This window comes from Triticum aestivum, chromosome 1A, assembly GCF_018294505.1.
Source record: "Triticum aestivum cultivar Chinese Spring chromosome 1A, IWGSC CS RefSeq v2.1, whole genome shotgun sequence".
Classification (NCBI taxonomy): Eukaryota; Viridiplantae; Streptophyta; class Magnoliopsida; order Poales; family Poaceae; genus Triticum; species Triticum aestivum.
The window spans coordinates 15456998-15481238 of record NC_057794.1 but is presented as its reverse complement, the minus strand read 5'-3'; the positions used below and the strand labels follow the sequence as shown (position 1 = coordinate 15481238).

The 24241-nt window shown below is 45.3% G+C and overlaps 1 pseudogene; it reads left to right on the top strand.

Moving 5' to 3' along the window:
* Positions 1 to 3222: 3222 nt before the first annotated feature.
* Positions 3223 to 24219, top strand: LOC123051714 (branched-chain-amino-acid aminotransferase-like protein 1; annotated as a pseudogene).
* Positions 24220 to 24241: the final 22 nt, after the last annotated feature.

The following is a 24241-nucleotide window of genomic DNA, read 5'->3' as shown; positions in this document are numbered from 1 at the left end:
ATTCAGTTGAACCTAAAGAGGGGACTCGTATTGTGGGATCCCCGTAAGGATCACTTTTGTGATCTGAGAGTGTGCCAGGTGGTGCGTCTAGCCACTGAGAAAGAAACCCTCTTCCCTCAAAAAAAGGGAGAAAGCCTCTCCATGATTCAGTTGAACCTAAAGAGGGGGCTCGTATTGTGGGAGCCCCGTAAGGGTCACTTTTGTGATCTGAGAGTGCGCCAGGTGGTGCGTCTAGCCGCCGCCACATGTCGCATGTCGGGCACTCACTCTAGATTGTTTTTTTAGTGCGCATTTTCTGGTTTTAGAAGTTCTTTTTTTTGCTTTTTGATTTTCCCTAGGTTTTGAAGAAGAAAATGTTTTAAGCATTTCCATGTCTCGTGCTATGGTGCTCCATTTCAGGCCAGAATAGATCCGAGAGGATTGTCCATATATATACTATTAAAGGGAATAGGTATTCGTTGCTCATCTTATGATTTTACGGCAAAGCCCTTCACTTTTTTGCTACTCAACACGCAATACAGTTGGGTTGCCCCGGATTTTCTGGTCCATCCCCGGGTGGTCCGCGCACACTATTTCTGTTTTTTTCTTCTGTCACTCGCATGGGCCAAGGTGGGCCTGCTCCGGGATTTTTATCTGATGTGAGAGTATCCAAAAAAACATATGCTCAGAGGGATTCGAACTACAGACCTCTGGATTTTCCCGTCTGAACTTGTACGTAATCAACGAGCAAGCAGGGCAAAACTGCGTCGCGTCGATTCAGCGGCGTTGTTCACTCTAAAGTCGGTGACCGGCTCACCCTCCTCCTCGGCCCTCAGGGGAATCTTCCTGTGACGTTAAGATATAGCATTCACCATCGAGTAGCGGCGGCGGAGGTGCTGCCCCGTGTGGCACTCGCGGCAGGAGCTTTCATCGGCGGCGACGACAGCTCCCTGCGAATAGAAACAAGCAGGCTGAGGAGAACAACGCAAGACCTCCCAAATAATTTGCCTACAATTAGGGAGAAAGGGGTTATCTGCAAAATGCTCTTAACTCGATCTGGAGGCAATCCCACTTGCAATCTTTCACCGTACGTTACTGAACTCACGGCCCAGAACAATAGTTTTCAAATTTTCACTGAATGTGCATTTTCACCTGACACATTGCCAAATCGGTTATTGGTTGCGGTGATTATCCATCCCACCAAATAATCAATACTCTCTTCATTCCATAATGTAGTGCATATAGATTTTTGTAAAAGTCAGACATTACAAACTTTGACCATATTTATAGAAAAAAGTAGGTACATCTAGAATACCAAATGCACATCACTGGATACATCATGAGTTATATTTTCAGAATGTACATGTTTCGCATGATAGATGTAGGCTGTTTTCTCTATACACTTGGTCAAAGTTGACAAAGTTTGACTTTCACAAAAATCTATAGACACTATATTGTGGAATGGAGGGAGTACCTAATAATAAATGAGTTATTACTTCTAGCGATACGTTATGAAAATTGCCTCAAAACTTGCAAAATATTACCCGCCAATGCATTTATAAGGTACAATTCATTTTTTATTAGGTAGCTGCCGGCTGGGTTCAGATCATATGCCCTCTTATTGTCAGAAGTGCACCAGCACCTGACTGGCTAGGGCGTCACTCCCCAATCGAGCTACCTCGCCAAATGTCCTTAGCAGATGCGCTACGTGGTTTAATTTCGGCCCAGCTACCTTTTTTTAATTATATGAAAATTGCTCAGAAAAATGTTTAGATTCTAAATATGATATTCTCATGGCCCACATACTTTTAAAACTTTTTTCCTCATATTCAAATATTTTTTGAAATTTTCATATCTTTTAAATGCTAACTCCAAATTTAGCATGATATATATGATATTACCTCGCATGTTAATCATATTTTAAATTATGATATTACCTTGCATGTTAATCATTTTTTAAATTATGTTTATGATGCACCCTTAGACAGTACTTTTCTTTTCTATACCTATATATAACTTACGTTTCTTACTGCAGTATTTTCGTACCTAAAGTCAGAAAATGAAAAAAAAAATCATCAATCATTCGGCTTCGATTTATTCGACTCACCGGTTGCACGTCTCGCACATAGGCAATGGGCCTGGCCCTCTGCCGCAGTGCAATTGAGTATTTTCCTGCAGGAGCCGGCCATGATCATTATGTGATAAAGAATTGTACTGCGGAATTTTTTCCTATGGTCTCGAGCCTGAGACCTCAATCAATGTTTAGAAAGTTGCAACCAATTGAGTTGGGCTATGTATTAATAAAAAATGGAGGCTCTGTGTGGGATCGTAATGTGCAACAAAAGTAAAGCAACCAGGAAGGTGGGAGGCGCTATGTAAGCATCGTGTTGCATGCAACAATCTAGGGTCCTTTCGCTCAGACCCAGACACTTTTTTATTCATCTTCAAGCATATGAATAGGTGGCGTAAAACGAGTTGAACAGAACCCTTTTATTGAAATTTTTTTCATGACTTGGTGCTAATTTCAAGCATTGTTTCAACTTAAAAATAATACCTTGGTACGAAAGATTTAAAAATTAGGCTCTTTAAGATCAGAATCATCGTAAAAAACCATACCAAAAGTATTGTATGTATAGCATGCTTCTTAATGTAGTACTCCCTCTGTAAACTAATATAAGAGTGTTTAGATAACTAAAATAGTAATCTAAACGCTTTTATATTAGTTTACGGAAGGAGTACTACTTATATGAATCTCTGTTGGCACCATTCGTATGTTTTTCGGCCATGTTGATGGTTATTTTGGTGGGCACATCAATTAACTCTCCCGTTGCAATGCATGGGCATATGTGCTAGTAATATAAATGTATGCATAGTATCTGCAGTTACTGTTTGGTAGGTTGCTTCGAAGAATCTGGTATTGGAATCCTCAATCTATTAGGATATTTACCAAATTGGAAATTTTGATTTTACTCATAAATTATCTCATATATATTATTGTGTAGCAGTGCCTTGAAGGGCCTAACAGTGCAGCTTAGGATTACTAAACACGGAACTGATCAATTTGAGTTCACTTCAGTTTTTATGGTTTGCAATCATGATGTCAGCAGTAACTTCCATATTTATTACATTAAAAAAATTTAATGCATGAAGGCATTATAATGGTATAACATTGCTTCACTGTTATAATAACTACATTTGCAAATTGCAATCCATTTCAATGCAGTTTGTTTACCCGCCAAATGCATGCAGGCCGTCTTGAGTGGACTCTGTGAGGACCTGGGTATTCCTTTCCAGCCACAAATGCTCAAGTATGTGGCCATGTGGGTCGTGCATAAGAATTAAATGGGTTTCTTCCAAATATTTTTACGAATACGCTTTTTTGACATTGAAGTACGTTTTTTTGGAACTGCCATTTAAAAAGGAAATTAATTTTTTCTAGTTGTATGTGAAAGACATCTATTGCTGTTGTAACGCCCCGAGAACCGACGTGCCAGGTGTCTTCGAGTTATTTGCTGTTGTTGCCTTGTCATTTGCTTGTGTGTTGCATCTTATCATGTCATCATGTGCATTGCATCATCATGTTTTCAAAACTTGCATCCGCCCCGGCCTCCTCGTTCTCTCCGTTGTCCGTTCTGAGCCCAGACACACTTGCACGCGCCCGCGGCATGTCCGAAATATTATTTTATAAGTGGCCGGAAAATATTCTCAGAATGGGATGAAAATTGGCGTGCGGTGTTTTTATTTTGTAGGTAGGCCGCCTGTCAATTTTCGTCGCATTCGGGGTTCGTTTGACGCCCCAATGGATAACTATAACGGCAATATAGCCGGTTTAACGTCGGACGTTTTTGATCTCCGGAAACAGTCGCCGGGCCTCCCTCTCTTCTGTTCTCTCATCTCGAGACCGTCTACACAGCCCACTACCTACCGCCAGGTCCAACCTAACCACTCTCGTCAGCCCGCGGCCCTCATCGTACGCGCGTCCGAAAATTGTCCCGGACCCGACCCGAGCAGTCGTCACCATCGTGTCCGGATCATCCCCAAACATCTTCAAAACGTCTGCGTTTTCTCATTTGGGCTCCATAGCCTATTTTTCCTAACCGTCCGATTACGATCTGAGGGACGGATTAGCCCCTGCCCAAAAATCCTTTTGATATATATATAGTCTATCCCTAGTCCATTTTGGACAACCCTTATTTTTAGGGATCCTACCCTAGCGCCGCCGCCACTCTCTCGGGATCCCCCCAGATCCGATCCAAACCACCAACCGACCAGCGCCACATCGCTTCCTCGCTCGAACCCCCTGCATACTCTCGTGCTTCCCGTGCGCCACCGCAAGCAGCAGCGCCATCGAAGCTCCCTTCGCCATCAAGCATTAGCAGGTCGCCGCACCTCTTCTCCGTCCCCTCCTTCCTCTGGCTCTCTCATCTCTCTCTCTTACCCGAATCCCCTCCCTCTCTGTTTGCCTACAAGATGAGTCCAGCCGCCGAGCTCAAGCTGCCTCGCCCGACCTTCCTCGTCACCGTCTTCGACCAAGCAACCAGCGCCGTCACCAAGACCTTGCCTCCGCTCCGGAATTCGCGCCACCGCCGGAGATGGCGCATCCCCTCGCCTGATTTTCTGCGTTCCAAACCGCAACCCTCCTGTTGCAGCGCCATGGGTGGCTACAACCCAAGCTCGCGCCGGGGTCCTGCATCCCCGCCCGCTCTCCTTCTCCTCAGGGACTCGCCATAGCTCCCGTGGCCGACGCCTCAAGCTCGCCGCCAAGCACCGCCACGTCCCCGTTGTCTCCTTCGGGTCCGCGCCCGTGCCCCTTTTCCTGGACGCCCCCGCCTGGATCCGCCTCCTCCTTTTCTACATCGCCTCGCTGGAGCTCCTAAAGGTTCCCGTCACATCCGCCTCGTTCCAGGGAAGAACGCCCTCGCGCCATGCCATCGCCCGGATCAGCCACCCATCGCCGGAGTACTTCGCTGGACCTCCGCACCCGCCGGCCTCCCTGCTTCTGCTGCTTCCTACATCGGTCGCCGCTGTCTTGCTGCTGCATCGAGCTGCTCCAAGCCGCCGCTGCATCCCCTGCTTCGAGGGACAGAGCACAATGGGTCATGCCCACGTTGACCAGTCGCCTCGCTCACCCAGCGCCTCGTCCCGCTCCTCGCTGGTCGACCGCGACCACGCCTGGGCCGCATCTCGCGCAAGGCCAGCCGCGCCCCTTCAACCATCCAGTCCACCAGATCCGATCCACCTCACCACCGAACGGGCCGAAGCCCATGGGTGAGGCCACCCCAAGCGCCCCCTCCTTTTTTTTCTTACTGCTGGGCCAGTTCAGTTTCGGCCTAGTGGATGTTTTTTTTGGTTCTGCGAATTTAGCTAATTTCCAGGGATTTGCAGATTTACAGAAAACCCCTTAGCCTTCATGCATTTAATAACTCACAAACTATGCATCATATGTAAAAACTTTGTATATGAATAACGCTTAGAATTGCATCTAGTTTCATAATTTGCAACTTTCATCTATGTTTAAAATGTTTAAAGTGTTGTTTGTTTAAATTTGCCCAAATGCCATGCTAAAATGATTTAATTCATAACTAAATAACCGTAACTCGGAATTTAACAAACTTTATATGTAAATGGGGTAGAATTTTGCCTAGTTTAACATGGTGGCATCACTTTGCTTGTTTAACAACTATAAAATTTGGTTTAGGGCAGAACATCACCGAACCTAATATATGCATATGGGGATTTACCGGAATTGTTGTTCGTTGCTTCCGGCCTCATTTAAACTTGACTAGATAGGTAGTTTTACTTTGCTTCACCCTCTTGCCTTGCTAACAACATTTAATCTTGTTGGGTACATAAAAAAATAGAACTAAGTAACCCGAATGTGGTGTTTCGTCAATATGCAATTCATTGCATATTGAGCTCCACTTAATTTGTAGGATTGCTTGTGCACTTTGACATGCCATGCTTCATTAAACCGGACATGCATCATACTTGATTGTGCATCATGCCATGTTATGCTTGGTTGTTTACTATGTTGTTTGCTTCTTTCCGGTGTTGTTTCTTCGGGCTAGTTCCGATGACGTCGCATTTGTGAGGAATAGTTCGACTACGTCCGTTTGTCTTCTTCATGGACTCGTTCTTCTTCCTTGCGGGATCTCAGGCAAGATGACCATACCCTCGAAATCACTTCTATCTTTGCTTGCTAGTTGCTCGCTCTTTTGCTATGCCTATGCTGCGATACCTACCACTTGCTTGTCATGCCTCCCATATTGTTGAACCAAGCCTCTAGCCCACCTTGTCCTAGCAAACCATTGTTTGGCTATGTTATCGCTTTGCTCAGCCCCTCTTATAGCGTTGTTAGTTACAGGTGAAGATTGAAGTTTGTTCCTTGTTGGAACATGGAGATGTTGTTCCTTGTTGGAACATGTTTACTTGTTGGGATATTACAATATCTCTTATTTAATTAATGCATCTATATACTTGGTAAAGGGTGGAAGGCTCGGCCTTATGCCTGGTGTTTTGTTCCACTCTTGCCGTCCTAGTTTCCGTCATATCTTTGTTATGTTCCCGGATTTTGCGTTCCTTACGCGGTTGGGTTATAATGGGAACCCCCTGACAGTTCGCCTTGAATAAAACTCCTCCAGCAATGCCCAATATTGGTTTTACCATTCGCCACCTAGCCTTTTCTTTCCCTTGGGTTCTGCAGACTCAAGGTCATCTTTATTTTAACCCCCCCCCCCCGGGCCAGTGCTTCTCTTAGTGTTGGTCCAACTTGTCAGCCGTCGGTGGCCACCAGGGGCAACTCTGGGCTGGCCTACCGGAAGTTTGGACAATCCGGTGTGCCCTGAGAACGAGATATGTGCAGCTCCTATCGGGATTTGTCGGCACATTCGGGTGGCTTTGCTGGTCTTATTTTGCCATTGTCGAAATGTCTTGTAACCGGGATTCCGAGTCTGATCGGGTCTTCCCGCTAGAAAGAATATCCTTCGTTGACCATGAGAGCTTGTGATGGGTTAAGTTGGGACACCTCTGCAGGGATTTGAACTTTCGAAAGCCGTGCCCGCGGTTATGGGCAGATGGGAATTTGTTAATGTCCGGTTGTAGAAAACCTGAAGTTGACCTTAATTAAAATACATCAACCGCGTGTGTTACCGTGATGGTCTCTTCTCGGCGGGGTCCGGGAAGTGAACACGGTGTTGGAGTAATGCTTGACGTAATGTAGACTTGGACCACTTCTTGATCATAGTTTATCGACCGTGCGTTTGCTTTCTCTTCTCGCTCTCCTTTGCGTATGTTAGCCACCATATATGCTAGTCGCTTGCTGCAGCTCCACATCATACCTTTTACCCTTCCTATAAGCTTAAATAGTCTTGACCGCGAGGGTGTGAGATTGCTGAGTCCCCGTGACTCACAGATACTTCCAAAACCAGTTTGCAGGTGCCGATGTTATCGAGCAGATGACGCAACCAAGCTCAAGGAGGAGCTCGTTGAAGATCTTGTCCTTTGTGTTGTTCTGTTTCCCCAGTTGATCAGTAGTGGAGCCCAGTTGGGGTCGATCGGGGATCTATGTAGCTTTTGGGGTAGTCTTCTTTTATTTTGGTTCCGTAGTCGGACCTTGATTGTATCTGGATGATGTAATACTTTATTCATGTATTGTGTGAAGTGGCGATTGTAAGCCAACTATGTATCTTTTTCCCTTATGTATTACATGGGTTGTGTGAAGATTACTTCACTTGCGACATTGCTTTCAATGCGGTTATGCCTCTAAGTCGTGCTTCGACACGTGGGAGATATAGCCGTATCAAGGGCGTTACAGTTTCATTGTCCAAGTTTTTCGATTAGAACACACGTAGTAAGAAGTTGGTGTGCTTTCTTAAACCATTTGGATTGTTTCTAACTTTGTAGATGGAAAGCTGGCCCCAGGGACTTTGATGGTATTTGGACCCCATGGTGGTATGAAAGTGTGCACACATCTACCGGTTTCTCAAAATCTCATCGTTAACCTATGGTAAGCCTGGATCAAACGTGTCTCTTGATTTCCAGTAATTTATTAATACTGCTATTCTAGCTAACTTTGCATATTTAGTCAGTCATACTTGTATCAGAAAGGACATGCTAATAAACATGGACACCAAGGCTGCGTTTGGCATTGCAATGGATTCTCATAATCACGTTTATCCCACCCGCTTTTCCCTATTTGAGAGTTTGTTTGACCTGCTTTCGCCTATTTCCATGTCTAATTTTCCACAGCAGATTATACAATAAGCAGAACAGTTCAGCAACCGAAAACTGAGGCTAAGAATTATTACCTCTGGCCATAAAGCCTTATTGTAATTTGTTCTGGTGTATAGAGTAACCAGTGTATTTATGAGAAGGTTAGGTATTGCATTTAACCCTTTCAATGAATCCCATTACTTTTAAAAGAAATTGTCTCCAAGAGCAAATCCCAGTCACCCTAGCTATCACGTCCCCTTTACCCAACGAAGGAAAGAAAGTGAGAAAAACGAAATTTGCCCCTCACTCTCTCAGGTCACCCCACTTCTCACGCACTCTCCCTCTTCCGTTTCCAATTTTGGGGCGCTGGATTGGTTTTTAGGATTAGCAAGGGGTAGCAAAGGGATTTTACCACTTTCCTTAATCTGTTGGATGTTTTCCAAAACGCCAATTACGGAGCTGGAAGTATGTCTACATAATAAGCCTGGATCAGTTTGGGAGGGTCCACATAATAAGCATGAGGGGATTGCCAAATTGGCATAATTTAGGGTTTTCGCCTTTTAAGAAAAATGTTTTTTTTTAAAAAGAGGACTCCCCGGCCTCTGCATCAGAATGATGCATACGGCCACATTTATAAATAAAATAGGTTCAACAAGGTCTTAAAGTCGTGAAACAAAATAAAGGCTAGCTCACAGAGAGCCTCAATGCCAAAAACAAAAAGGCCATAAAGCCACAACCGGCTGGCATAATAAAGATAGGAAAACTAATCGTCTATCCTATTACATGACCGTCATCCAAACCGGTTGAAGATATCCCGCGCTACCATCTGCCACCGGACAGATCCAGTAACCAAACGCTCCCTGGCCTCCGTCGGAGTGAGTAAGGACCACATACGGATCAGCGCTGTAGCACGGAATAAAACCTGCAAAAATGAATAGTTGTTGTTCTGTTAAAAGCCAAATCATTTCTGCAATTTCAAAGTTCCCATAACAATGCACAAACTCCTACACGAATGTGTCTAGCTGTATCAGACTCTATCCCATCAAGCCACGTTCCAAATAACGAACCGACCAAACTCGGAGGAGTAATGTTAAAGGCAATTTGCACGGTGCGCCACAAAATTCTCGTCAACGGGCACTCAAAGAAGAGATGCTTAATGGTCTCTTCCCGATTACAGAAACTACACCTAGTAGATCCTGTCCAATTGCGCTTAACCAAGTTGTCCTTTGTTAAAATGACTTGTTTATGTACAAACCACATAAACACTTTAATTTTCAAAGGAACTTTTACTTTCCAAACATGTTGGAACTAGGAATGACACTGGAGTTAATAACATCGATGTACATCGACTTAACCGTAAATTGTCTAGACCTAGTAAGTTTTCAACACAACTGATCGGGCTGATGAGCTAACTGAACCTCCATCAGTCTACTCACCAGATGAAGCCATGCTTCCCATCTATCATCAACAAGCACCCTCCGAAACTGGATATTAAGGTGAATGGACTGCATAATCGTTGCAACTAGCGCATCACGCCTCTGAACAATACGATACAGGGTCGGGTACTGGAGCGCCAATGGTGTATCACCAAGCCAAGTATCCTCCCAGAAACGGGTATCGTTGCCATCACCGACGATAAACTTTGTTCTATTAAAGAAGGTTGCCTTAACTCTCATAAGCCCCTTCCAAAACGGCGAATCAGTTGGTCTCACTGTCACCTGTGACAAAGTCTTGGAATGCAGATACTTGTTACGGAGAATCTGCGCACAAGTAGCGCCAGTCTCAACTGATAGCTTATACAGCCACTTACTGAGCAGGCATCTGTTCTTGACCTCAAGGTTCTCAATACCCAGACCCCCTTGGCCTTTGGTCTACAAATAATATCCCACTTGGCGAGTCGATACTTTCTCTTTAGTTCATCACTCTGCCAAAAAAATCTTGATCGTTAGAAGTCCAGCCTTTTCCTAACCCCAACTGGAACTTCAAAGAAAGATAGTAGGAACATGGGCATACTTGTGAGCACCGAATTAATAAGAATCAACCGGCATCCATAAGACATAAGTTTGCCCTTCCAGCAACTAAGTTTCTTCTCGAACCGATCTTCGATGCATTTCCACTCTCTGTTTGTTAGCTTACGATGGTGAATGGGTATACCTAGGTAAGTAAAAGGTAAAGCCCCCAATTCACATCCAAACAATTGCCTATAAGCCTCTTGTTCCTCCTTGACTCTACCAAAGCAGAACGACTCACTTTTATGAAAGTTAATCTTTAATCCGGTCAATTGTTCAAATAAGCATAACACCAGCTTCATATTTCTCGCTTTTGCCAAGTAATGCTCCATAAAGATGATTGTATCATCAGCATACTGTAGAATGGACACACCCCCATCAACTAGGTTAGGCACCAAGCCACTCACCTGACCGGCCTCCTTTGCCCTTCCTATGAGAATTGCCAACATGTCAACCACAATGTTGAACAAAATAGGGGACATTGGATCACCTTGCCTCAGGCCTTTGTGTGTCTGGAAATAATGACCTATATCGTCATTCACTTTAATTCCAACACTCCCTTTTTGCGTAAAGGTTCTACCTGGCATCGCCAAGCTTCATCAAAACCCTTCATGCGTAAGGCCTATTGAAGGAAGGGCCATTTGACTTTGTCGTACGCTTTCTCGAAATCCACTTTGAAAACAACCCCATCCAGCTTTTTCGTGTGGATTTCATGGAGTGTTTCATGAAGGACCACAACCCTTCAAGGATATTCCTGTCCAGCATGAAAGCAGTTTGGATAGGCTGCACCACAGCATGCGCGACCTGCGTGAGCCTATTAGTCCCGACCTTGGTGAAAATTTTGAAACTAACATTAAGAAGACATATGGGCCTGAATTGCTCAATTCTCACATCCTCTGTTTTCTTAGGAAGAAGGGTTATGGTTCCAAAATTGAGCTGAAAAAGCTAAAGCTGCCCAGAGAAGAGATCATTGAACAAAGCCAACAGATCCCCTTTAATGATATGCCAACACTTTTTATAAAACTCCGCTGGAAATCCATGGAGGCCCGGCGCCTTGTTATTTTTCATTTGCAAAATGGCCTCAAACACCTCTTTCTCAGAGAAAGGAGCCGCAAGAATATCATTCTCCACCGCTGTGAGTTGAGGAACATCCTCAGTCCTAGACTCATCCAGAGACACACAGTTCTCTTCTGGATGGCCAAACAGCTTCTTGTAATACTCTGTAATGTACAATTTTAGGTTTTCGTGTCCTAAAATTGTTCCTTCATCTTGCTCAAGCTGAAAGATTCTCTTCTTTCTATGTTTACCATTAGCGATCATGTGAAAGAATTGAGTGTTCGCATCCCCCTGGACTACTCGCCAGACCTTGGCCCGCAACGCCCACTTCAACTCCTCTTCTCTAAGAAGTTCTTTCAGCCTCATCTCCGCATCAAGCTTGGCATGAAGCTCCGCGGCCGGCAGCACCATGGTTTCTGCTTTTACATCTAGGGACTGAATAAGGGAAAGGAGCCTTTCCTTTTCGACCTTATAAATCCTGCTAAGATGCTTAGACCACCCACGCAGAAAACTCCTCAAATGCCTGATCTTATTCTGCCAGCATTGAAGCGCAGTCTTCCCTCCTGAATCCTTAGCCCACTCTCTGGCCACGAGATCAAGGAAGCCTTCTCGTTCAAACCAAGCCAGCTCAAAGGAAAACGCGTTTTTGTTTCCTAGGTGGGTGGCCTCACTAGAGTCCACAAATAATGGCGTGTGGTCAGAAATTCCACGGGATAAAGCCTGGACCGTTACTAGCGGGAACTTCTGTTCCCAATCGACACTAGCCAACACTTGATCCAACTTCTCATACGTTGGATTTGGCAGCGCGTTAGCCCAGGTGAATTTTCTACCCGAGAGCTCAATTTCTCTCAGGTCCAGACTTTCAATGATAGTATTGAACATGAATGACCATCTGCCGTCAAAGTTATCATTGTTCTTATCCTCACGCCTTCTAATTATATTGAAATCACCCCCACCAGGATAGGAAGCTGCTCGGAGCCGCAAATCCGAACGACATCAGCCAAGAACTCGGACTTGAGTTCGGGCTGTGCGGCACCATATACCGCAACTAGAGCCCAATTAAACCCATCTTCCTTCGAACGCACCCGAAACTTGACTGCAAAGTCACCCATAACCAAACTTCGAACTTCTAGCGCTTCACATATAACGCCGAGTAAGATTCCACCCGATCTCCCTCTCGGTGGCAGGCAATGCCAATCAAAATCAATACCTCCCAACAAAGTATTTAGAAATTGTGGCACAAAATTATCTCTACCAGTCTCCGATAGAGCAATAAAATCTAAACGATGCTCGACAGACGCCTCAGCAAGAAATCTTCTTTTAGCCAAGTCCTTTAGACCTCTGCTATTCCAAAAGATTCCTTTCATAGTTCATCATGGAATTTTTTAGCCGTACGAATCCTAGCACTCCTACGCACTGCGGACACCGGGTACACCTTCCGTTTCCACTTGCGTTTAGAGACAGTTTGACTCTGCAACCGGTCCTCACAACCAGTCTCAGAGGGCTAGCCATAACCATCTCAGTAGAATCATCCTCTACTTCCGCCTCAGGAATGGGCGGCATAAGATCCGCACAAAAATTGTCGAGCACCCTGACCCCCAGCGCATCAACCTCAGAATCACTCACGGGTTTAACCGCCGCAATATTACGAATCATCTCTAAGGCCCGCTTAGCCTCTAGATCCAGAAGATCATTAACAAAATTAGAGATTTTAGTGACATTACTACCTAGTGAAACTCCTAATTGATTTGCATTTTCAACAATCTCATCATTTGAAACATGCAGAATGGACTTAGAAGTATTGGCCGACATATCAGTAGTGACCTCAACGTCATGGAGCTTGGCCGCCCTCATGGCGCACCGCTGCTGAATGCCGTCCACGTCCGGCTGAGTCTAGAGACGGCCACTCACCCGTCGCCCCTCAGACATCGGATCCTGAATCCCTCCAAACGCAATGACCTCCTCCCGAGAGATCCTGGTCGGGGTAGGGTCTGCTGCCTCACCCTAACCGCTAGGCCGGACCACCTGCACGGGCTCCCCCTCATCCTCGCTAGGAAGTGGAAAGGCAGTCACCATGACCTCAGACGCCTGGCGCGCCCCGCAGGACGGAGCCGGCAGCGAGCAAGGTGAAGGGAGTGCATGGGCCGCCTGCCCTAACTCCCCACCCAGCACCGGAGAGGCCACCACCACAGGCGCCGCAGGAGAAGAGGGCTCCGAGGCCACCTGCCCCGAGCCCTCTCCCGAAGGCAGAGCCGCCACCAGCAGAGAGGTAGACGCAACGGGAGAGGAGGTATCCGAGGCCACCTGCCCCAGACCCCCTCCCAACGAATAGAAGGACACGGGTGCCACCTGCCCTGAATCCCTTACCTCAGCAGGAGAAGAGCAACCCGAGGCCTCCTGCCCCGGGACTTCTCTCGACAAACCAGCCACGACCACTTGTGTCACGTCCTGAGGGGGTAGAGCGTGCCGAGCATGAGAGGGAGTGGCCACCTGCCGACTCACCTCCTTCTCTCCCCAGACCGAGGTCGACAAAGCCCCAAGATCCCCAGGAATAGTGCACATAGTATCCTCAAACCCCAAAGCAGGCAACGGGAGCTCAAAAGCTTCCTCGGACTCGACCCGATCACTTCACAGCCTCGGGGGTGCAGAAGAGGGTTCGAAAGACCCAAATCTCATACTCGTCATACGCACCGAGGAGGGTGGGGCTGCTCCATCCCCGGTCGTCGCGGTCTCGGAACCCGGTCCCTTGGACAGTTGTCGTCCAGAGTCCTCGACCGACGGCTCCTCTGCTTCCGTGCTGCCGTCCCCCTCGTGCATATCTACGTCAGAATCATGAGGTGCCGCAACCAGAAGGCTCTCATCCTCAAACTCAATAACCAGATTATAAATCCTGCCTCGATAAGCCCACTTAACCACTTTCGGCACATACTCAATGTTCAGAATACTAACCAGAACCCGAGCAATCCCGTGAGCTCTGGTGAACGCCATATCCACACGCTCAGGCTTCCCTACCAAAATGCCCATGCTGGCCACAACCTGAGCGTCCTGTAACGGCTTGGAGGGGGGCCCGGAAAATCGCAACCACGCCTGAGTAAGCGGCTTACCCTGAGGCTCCACGTGCTTCCACTCATGAAACTCAAGGATGCAATCAGTTCCCGGCACCTTACACATCCCAAAACTCAACAACCTCTGCAGATCCTCCACGGAAGGAAACTCAACTCTGAACATCTTATCAACGAGACTGACAAGGTCCCACTGGAAATCCCCAGGAGCCAGCTCCCGAAGTCTCTGCACGATCTGTGTCTCAGAGACCTCCCCTCTGGTAACCTTGACAATCCCCGTAGTCATGCTCGGGGTCTCATCAGCAACCTCTCGCTCATTCGGAGACTTGAAAAACGTTAGCTCAGCACAGTAAACTCCATACATCATGGGCGACGGTGCCTGATCTCGCAGTATCGGACAGTCCCAGAGTCGTGTGCCAGCTTACCGCAGGTATCACATAACAGAGCCACACACTCCGCAATGAAGTGGCCCTTGTCTCCACAACGATAACAAAGCATCTTTTCCTTCCTGTGCGCACACTTGGACGCCCTATCAGACTCAGCCCTATCTGTCATCTCCGCAGACACATCAGCCAAAACCTCGTTCTCGGGAACCTGAACAGTAGCAAGAGCTGTCACCACCTCCAAAGCGTGACCGGTCAGCACAGGCTCCTCGGCAGCCCCGTTATCTGTCATCTGCTCGACAACAACAGGTGGGGGCGGAGGACGTGGACGGTACCGGCCCCCTCGACTGCCCCGACCACCACGATGGCCACGGTAAGCTCCTCGCTGCCGATGACCCGGATCAGAAGGCCCCTCAACGAAGCCGCCAGAAGGACCCAGGAACGGCCTCTCAACCGAACCATCGCTTTGCCATGCAGAACCACGACCGCCACCCGTGGACGAACAACCACAGTGTTGGCCAGCCCCATAGGCATCGTAGCCGTCATCCCCCCATTGACCCCGGGGCGCAGCCACAGTACCGTTGGACTGCGACGGCGGAGATGGGCGAGCAACGACGTGGGGTGGAGGAGCCGGTCTAGGCACCGGACCCAAAGGCACGGGTGGCCTTGGTGGCGCAGCTCCCCGCCCTGCAGCACCGCCTGGAACCACCAGCCGAGGACCGAAGCCCGGTCCGCCCCGCCCGCCCGACGGCAAGGCCGGAGCCGGCGGCCTCCCCACGGGTGCCCCGCCAGCAAAGTGTTCCGGAGCCGGGCCACCCGACCCGCGTCCCGCAGCGGCCTTGGGGAGCGGCACGCCACCACGACCAGCACCCGACGCCGGCGCCGGCAGCGCGCCCCAGCCATTGCCTTGGCCCGGCGGCAGTGCGCTCCGGCCATTGCCTTGGCCCGACGGCAGCGCGCCCCGACCATTTCCTTGGCCCGGCGGCGGCACCCCAGTAGCCCGACTAGCCCCACTGGGAGGAGGCGGCAGCTTCCCGGGCAGAGGCGCGCCTCCAGTACTAGCCATCGCGCCGAGAGGAGGGATGCGGCGAGCCCGGCCAGGTCCGGCAGTACGCAAGCGCGGCACTCGACGCAGCGGAACCCTAGGGCGCGGCGACGGAGTAGGCGAAGATGATCGAAACGTGCATGCGCCCCTCCCCTCAGTATCGATTGGAACCAAGTCCGGCTGGGCCTCATACCCACCAGACCTTGGACCAATACTACCCACCGGCCCAACAGAATGCGGCTTATCTCGGCCCAGGAGCAAATTCAAATGCTCCTGGCGAGCGGCTCAGATCTGGATCGCCGTGACCGCCTATGGCGATGCCGCAGTCACCTCCGCCGCCGATCGAGAACTTTTCCGGCGTGCATTCTTACGTCTCTTTACCAAAGTCCATGAATCCGGACGAATCATATCAAAAAGGGTCAAATTCGGAAGACATACCTTAGGCAATGGACCTTTCCAGGGCCGGACCGCCGCCGCCGCCGTTCGCCGGTGAACAACTCGGCGCACCATCTCCGTCGTCTCCCCCGCATGAAGCCCGATTCTCGCCGGATCATCTACGGGAAGGATCTTGTCAACGGTTGAAGCCACCTCGTCTTCGTCGTACCAAACACTCAAACAATTGCAAATGAAGTTCGACAGAGTCGCCGATGGAGGAGACGGCGGCGCCGCCGCATCTGCCTCCTCGTCTCCCTCGCCGTCATCGTCTTCGGTTAGGGCACAGAACTGCCCCCCCCCCACCTTCCGGCAATCACCGGAGGAGATGGGCGGCGGTCCCGCGGGGATCCCGGTGGCCGTGCCGCCAATCGCCCCTGCATCCATTTCCCAACTCTTCTCCCCATTAAATTCTCAATTCAATAATTGAATGCAATATGATGCTAATGCAATGCTTATGAGATTAGCATGGTGCAATGATGATGTAGAAAGGAAAATAAAAATCAATTTCTAATTTAGTCAGACCACCTGGTTGTTATAGAATGATAGTGTAATGTTGTAAAGTAGAGACCAAACGAAGCCATAACCCGGCGCGGCAAAGCGCGCATGTTCCTCATGCGATTTGTTGATTCTCCTGAACTGGAGCAAAATTTACTGGAGGAATCTTTTTAGAGGAGCGCCTATATGGACATAGGGTGTATTTTAGAAGAGCTGTTGGACTTGCTCCAGTTGTCAATACAGTTGACTTCATCTTGCTTTGATGTCTTATTGTTAACATAAACTTTATTTGATTGCAGACTTTTCCATTTGCATTTTATGACCTACTTGATCAAAGCTTACCTTTCTACAATACGCTGAAGCGCCAGGTAAGCAGAACAGCAGGATCCCTGCTGCCACCACCGCCTGATCCTCCTCTTCCTGTACCAGAAAATATAAAAAAATCTTGTTTGGGTTGGAGATGAGCTTTTGCCACGTGATAGTGCAAGGGTATCTACTCGTAACTTTTCTTGTTTACTCGTCACACTTGATCAGTTCTGCCGATTCTTTTTTTCCAATCATCTGCGATGTAAAGGTTTCAGTGTTCGATTCAGTTGTACAAGGAGGGGATGCTGTGTGGGAAGGATTGCGTATATATGATGGGAAAGTATTCAAACCTGAAGAACACTTGGATAGGTATATTACTTCTATATTTTACTCAGCTTGCCATATCTTTTCTGCTTATGATTGACTATGCAGTAACTCTCCATATTATTCTCTTCTAGATTGTTTGATTCCACAAAAACTATGGCCTCCAGAAATATGCCCAGTCGTGATTGGGTAACTACTTCTACTTACCTGCTTCCCACTTGTTACTTATAGTATTGCAACAAAGAACCATGTAGCTGCTTGTTTGGTAGGCATCTTTCTGTTTAGGTTTAAAATACTAATGTGTTACCCAATTTTCATTTAAGAGGATTGCTGAAGTCTCACTTTGAAGTTTGAACTATTGAACTGAGTGTTTGGTATGCATGTGTTTTAATGCAAGATTAAGGATGCAATATTTAAGACTCTTAATGAGAATGGGATGTTCAATAATGCACATGATAGTGCAAGGGTATGTTTTATAGATTCATTACTCATCAGCATTATTGTCACTTCCACTATTCTACAGTGTGTTTGCAATCGTCTTCCCAAGACCTACTTACCCACTTTGTCCACTGCCTCCCTAAACGTAATGTAGGTGACATCTGGAATGAGTCCAGCTTTCAATCTATATGGGTGGTCTTGATCGGTATTCACATTTTGATCCCACTTTTTTTACTTGATTGTGTTTTATGTGCTTAAATTTGTACACCATATTTGTTATTTTCTTGTTTCTGACTAAATTATATTATCCTATTCTGTAATCACTTCTCGTGACTAGCAATCAGTCTTGGCATGTAATACCATACGAGTCGATTCCTTGGCTTTCACCAAAAACGTAATGACTCGTAAATGGTGACTGGCTGATTGCCTGGTTGTGGTTTCACTGTGGACATGATTGCTACTTTATTGTTGGAAATGATGTGTGCCGTTGTGACTCTATTTGGTGTAGTCAATTGTCATTGGAAGACCATAGTTCAACTTAATAATGGTAAGACCTTACAATTGATCTTTTTCAGTACTTGTAGAGTGGAAACCACTAATTTATGATAACTCACATGGATAAAGTTAGTAATGGCGACACACATCGTAATTCTCCAAATATAAGACCCATTTACCAACTTCTTTACAATGTGGCCTTTGGTTTCTCATCTATACTATTTTTATATGAAATGTCTTTTATTATCTCTTTATTGAACAAACATTGACCTTAGTTATTTCCATGACTTGTTTTAGAGCGTAGATTCGAAGATACATCACAACAATCTTATTAACAACATTCTTGCAAAGGTCATCTATCTTAAGATTGGAGCTCTAATCTAGCAAGCTCCTTGAATTTATCTAAAATGAAGGCATTGGAAATTGAAATGGGCCCCAAACACTATTGGTTCTATGCAGATAGAAGGTAATCTTTCATAGGCTGAGGATGCTATCATGCTAGATCAAGATGGTTTTGTATCAGAAACAAATGCAACAAACATAGTACGTATAATTAGGATTAGTTGAAATAGCTCAATATTTCGCCATATGGTTTTTCTTAAAGTTCTTGTGCATTAATTGCAGTTTATGCTTAGGAAGGGCATTGTATTGACACCTTAGGCTACTTCCAATGCAATTGTGCTTACATGAGGTGCTAAGCACATTAAAAACTTTGGCAACTAAAGCCCCCAATGCATAGGTGCTTAACTTGTTGGTGCTAAGCATCCTTCATTTAATGATTTTGCAACTCAAGTTCTTCATGCATGGGTAGGATTCTTCCATTTATGTGTTTTGCTTAGGTTCTCGCGCTTGGCATTGTTTCTTCCTGGGGTCACCGCACTCATCTCTCTCCTCTTAATTACATTGCCACGTCAGAAATTTTGCCTACATGGCAGCCTTAGCACCTGTACAAGGTGGGTGGAGCATTGGGAGGGGCCTCATGCGGACTACTACCTTCCAGGAATTACCCATGCAACTGTAAATCTATTCATCTTCCACGTTGAAATAATTGGAGCCAATCTACAGAACACTTGGATATGTATATTACTTTTATATTTTATTCGGCTTGCCATATCTTTTCTGCTTATGATTGACTCTGCAGTAACTCTCCATACTATTCTCTTCTAGATTGTTTGATTCTACAAAAGCTATGGCCTTCAGCAATGTGCCCAGTCGTGATTGGGTAACTACTTCTATTTACCTGCTTCTCACTTGTTATTTATAGTATTGCAAGAAAGAACCATGTAACTGCTTGTTCGGTAGGCATCTTTCTGTTTAGGTTTAAAATACTAATGTGTTACCCAATTTTCATTTAAGAGGATTGCTGAAGGCTCACTTTGAAGTTTGAACTACTGAACTAGGTGTTTGGTATGCATGTGTTCTAATGCAGATTAAGGATGCAATATTTACGACTCTTAACGCAAATGGGATGTTCAATAATGCACATATAAGGCTCCCTCTCATACTTGGGAAGAAGGTATTACTATAGATATAGATTCATTACTCATTAGTATTGTCACTTCTACTATTCTACAGTGTGTTTGCAATAGTCTTCGCATGACCTACTTACCCACTTTGTGCACTGCCTCCCTAAATGTAATGTAGGTGACATCTGGAATGAGTCCAGCTTTCAATCTATATGGGAGTGTCTTGATTTGTATTCACATTTTGATCCCACTTTTTTTTACTTGATTGTGTTTTTTGTGCTTAAATCTGTACACCATGTTTGTTATTTTCTGGTTTCTAACTAAATTATATTATCCTATTCTGTAATCACTTCTTATGACTAGGAATCAGTGTTGGCGTGTAAGACCATACGAGGTGATTCCTTGGCTTTCACTAAAAATATAATGACTCATAGATGGTGACTGGCTGAGATCCTGGTTGTAGTTTCACTGTTTACATGTTTGCTACTTTATTGTTGGAAATGATGTGTGCCGTTGTGACTCTATTTGGTCTAGTCAATTGTCATTGGAAGACCATATGTCAACTTAATTATGGTAAGACCTTACAATTGGTCTTTTTCAGTACTTGCAGAGTGGAAACCACCAGTTTATGATAACTCACATGGGATAAAGTTGGTAACAGCAACCACACAGCGTAATTCTCCAAATGTAAGACCCATTTACCAAATTCTTTACAATTTGGCCTTTGGTTTCTCATCTGTTCTATTTTTTTATGAAACATCTTTTATTATCTCTTTATTGAACAAACATTGACCTTGGTTGTTTCCATGACTTGTTTCAGAGTGTTGATTCGATGACACATCACAACAATCTTATTAACAACATTCTGGCAAAAGTCATCTATCTTAAGATTTGAAGCTCTAATCTAGCAAGCTCCTTGAATTTTATCGAAAATGAAGGCATTGGAAATTGCAATGGGCCTCAAACACTATTGCTTCTGTGCAGATAGAAAGTAATCTTACATAGGCTGAGGATGCTATCATGCTAGATCAAGATGGTTTTGTATCAGAAACAAATGTAACAAACATAGTACGTACAATTAGGATCAGTTGAAATAGCTCAATATTTATCCATATGGTTTTTCTTAAAGTGCTTGTGCATTAATTGCAGTTTATGGTTAAGAAGGGTATTGTATTGACACTTCATGTGGACTACCGACTTCCAGGAATTACCCGTGCAACTGTAAGCCTATACATCTTCCACATAGAAATAATTGGAGCCAATCTACAGAAGTGGTTCCCACCAAATGGCACGCGAGAAAAATTCTTGAGAATTTTCTGTCATGTTGTGTTCTGTGTCAATACTTCTGTCAAGGCCCAATGCTGTTTAGCAGTACCCAACTCATATCATGAACCAGTGCTTCATACAACTAGATATGCCCTGAAAGATTGACATACAAGCAAAAAATACATAGTTCGATCCTTTTGATTCTTATCTGTCTAGTAAACGGCGTTCTAGTGCAATATGTTGAATTACTATATAAAGAACATATTTAAACAAAAGAAAATCCTGAATTCTTGATTAAAAACACCTATAGTTACCCAGCCCAATGGATACGATATTTTCATGGTAACACAATATATGGGTTTGATATACTCTTATGAATTATGGCAATCTGATAAACAGTCTTTTCTCACATTAATAAACAGAACCCAGTATAATTTGGTGACGGGCAAGTTTCCCTTTTATGGAGGCAATGAGATTCTTGAATTCTAGGCATGCTCTAAACTATCTTTGAAACAAAATGTAAAATATTCGAAATGTAGAAGCGGAAAGTCACCACAATTTGCGCAGCCTTAGCATGTTCCTCTATGTGCTCTGCAACTTCTGCCCAGTTGCCTTATTTGATAGCGGTTTCTGTTCCTTTTTTCTTCTTCCTTTTTCCGTTTGACATGAATACTCGTTTAAAAAAAGTTTCAGAGAATATTAAATTTTTCTCTACAAATACGTATATATGTTCTCTAAGTATATGTATATTTTCACTAAATAATACGATTATTTGCAAATTACACAAGAAGACAAAAATCTGGCCCAAATACAACAAAGAAAAAGCCGATTTCAATATATGTATTTGTGTGTACATCACATATGAATATATATGTACATGAAAATTTTGTACGTATACAGTACACATATATGTTTGTGTATACTTTTTTTTCAGATTGTTTTGAGGTGTAGAAAATGTTTTTAAGCTGAAAAAAGGGGCTCCCTGAACCCTGGCCACCAAATGCACTTTCTGGCCAAGATGTAGCAGCAATCCTTTGTGTTGGGATGTAGCACATATGTACGTGTGTCATGCATGTCTGTATAAGAGGAGTGCGTTTAAGGATGTAGCCTCAGAGCATGTGTTGCTGATGAGCATCATGTGAGACAATGCATTTGTTGCTTGTAAGGCGATAGTTGTTGCCTTGTAAGAGAGATGTAGCATTTGTTGGTAAGCACTAAATAAATGGCATTTGTCTCTCCCCTGCCTTCCCCTCCGTTCTACCTGGTCATGTGCGTGTGTGTGTGTCCACCAACAATGAGCTGAGAGATTGAGAGAGGGCTGCGGCCAACACATTTGCTATAGGTTGTGGCCAATACCCTAGTGGTTTGTTTAATTTTGAAAATTTCAGATTGGGCAACATTTGAATGCAACTTCTATGGACAGATCATATGAACCCATTTTGGTTGCTAAAAATGGCAACAGTTGATAGGTGGTCGTGTAGATGTGTTAGCTTATCTGCATGTGCAAAAATATTGTTCCATACAAATGCACATATGAAATATGATCATGTGTTTGCCCAATTTTTTGCATGTGTTATGTTCTACATTTATGGTTTTCTTGTAAAGCAACAAAGATCGGTTTGTATGAACCTATGTACAGATCAAATGTCAAAATTTCCACGTGATGTGTTATATGAAACTCATGGTTTGAGCATGCTAGTTTGTTTTACAGGTACTATTCCGTTCAAGGAATCATATTTTGCGATTCTAATTAGATGGCCACTATTCTGGTTTGCAACAGGTCTTGATGATTAACGGGCGTGAAATTGGTGATGGGAAAATCGGTCCGGTCACAAGACAAATCCAAAGTGCATACAAAGTCCTGACAGCAGGGTTAGGAGTACCAATTCCCAGGAATGCGGAGGCATAATCATTTGAGCAGGCATTCTTGTTTTCCTTTTGAAAAGGAGAAGGCACTTGTTATCTATGGACAAACTTTCAGGGTTCAGTTTCGAGTTATGATAATAAATACTCACTCCGTCCGGAATTACTTGTCGTAGAAATGGGTCAAAATGAGTGTATCTAGAACTAAAATATGTCTAGACACATGTATTACTCCAACAAATATTTTCTGATGAAGGGAGTAGTAGCTAGCGTTCGAAGTGGCACATCGAACAAAAAACCGAGTTCTCAAAAAATGCAGGTTGAGTCTATGAATTCATGATTTAGTGTGTGCATGTGTGCGCCGAAGCTGTTCATGTCATTTGGAAGTTGTGGCTGATCCTGGAAATAGATCAGAAAATGGAATCTTATATGCAGTTTGTTTGCTGGTTGATTTCCTTTGATCCGTCCATCAATTTACTGCAACTGTGATGATGTTGTGAAGTCCATGAACATCCATGGTACCAACATGTGCCAACTATCCTATGCCTCTCCCTGTCTCCCAGCCTTCCAAGTAATGCCGGGAAATGGCAAAAGGGAAAACACAAAGGAGGTGTTTTTTTAAACGGGCGGCAAAAGCTTTGCCTCATCCATTAATTAAAAAGAATGAGAGAGTTTGAGGTTATGACACAAGCGTCAGCAATGAATACTAGAAGGCCACTACTCTCCCGGCATGATTTGACCCATGCTTGGCACCTGTGATGACCCAAAGTTTTGCTTGTCTTCTTACCTCATTCAAAAGAATTGTCGTAGGGATGGTTTTGTGTTGGAAGTCCTCACATTCCTCTCATTCCAAATGGTCCGACACATGAGTATGGTGATAGTTGCCATTGCACTTCTATTAGGGACATTGCATTCACACATCTTTATCCACCTTCGTGGATCCTTCCAAAGCCCAAACAATGGTGTCAAGATGCACAAGTTGAAGCCAATCTCTAAGCATGCCCCAAGGTCTCATCGTGTAGCAGTACTTGTAGAGCAAGTGTGAGGAGGCTTTCGGCTCTCTTTTGCATAGGCGACAAAGGCCACAATTGTGCCAACTCCACTTGGCAAGTTTATCCACCATCCAAATCCTCCCTTGGATGGCCAACCACCATTGCCAAGCCCTACACTGTCTGCAACAAGACGCCACAGCCCAAAAAGGAGGAGCTGACGGACATGCAGAGGGCCATTCAGTTGGCCAAGAGGTCTGGACGGAGGAAGGTGCAGGCCGGCAAGCTGGAAGCCACAAACGCCGCCGCCCTCGCCGCCGCCCAACAGGAGGCCACCATCGCGGACAACAAGGCCCTCGTCACTGCAGCCACACAGCAGACCGTCCTCATACTATAGGGTTCGACAATGGCCCTGGTCA